This window comes from Athene cunicularia, assembly GCF_003259725.1.
Source record: "Athene cunicularia isolate RWA chromosome 6 unlocalized genomic scaffold, athCun1 chr6_part1, whole genome shotgun sequence".
NCBI classification, from domain to species: domain Eukaryota; kingdom Metazoa; phylum Chordata; class Aves; order Strigiformes; family Strigidae; genus Athene; species Athene cunicularia.
This window is the reverse complement of record NW_020799105.1, coordinates 26,098,108-26,098,762: the sequence shown is the minus strand read 5'-3', so window position 1 is coordinate 26,098,762 and position 655 is coordinate 26,098,108.

The following is a 655-nucleotide window of genomic DNA, read 5'->3' as shown; positions in this document are numbered from 1 at the left end:
CTGCTAGGCCGGGGGTGAACCCCCCGTGAGAGAGGCCGGTGGTGAGCCCCCCGTGAGAGAGGCCGGTGGTGAACCCCCCATCAAACCCCCTGGCCTGAACAAGCCGCCCGCGGTCGGGCCGGGATCCGCCGGGAGGAGGGAGCCGGCAGGAACCGGCAGCGGATTTACCTCGCGGGCGGAACATCTGGGTGTAACTACACACCAGATTGTGTGATTTCCACGGGATTTTAGCAATTTACGGAGATGTTCTCATCTTTCTGTGGAATTTTGCTTTTTTATTTCCCATTTTGAAAGCCATATATTAAGAAATAGAGGTTTTCAGAGCCGATCGGTACTTTTTTGCAATGCTTATCTGGAGTCCTACAGTAGGTATCCCGAGCTGGAATACCATGTGAGATCATTCTCTTCAGAATCCTTCCCCACGACTCGGTCTGTTCAGTTCTTGTCACCACGTTACGCCTGCTTTTATCTGTTTATATTTCCAGCTTCATAAAAATGCCAGCTCTTTTATCTTTAAAGGATTATATAGCAGCACATTCCTAGTCTGCTGCTGCAACCTTACTCGCAAGAGCGCCTAAAGGAAAAAAAAAAAGAAACGTGTAAAACACATGTCCTGTGATTGTTTTGATGTAATCTTTGTCTTCTCCCTGTTTTC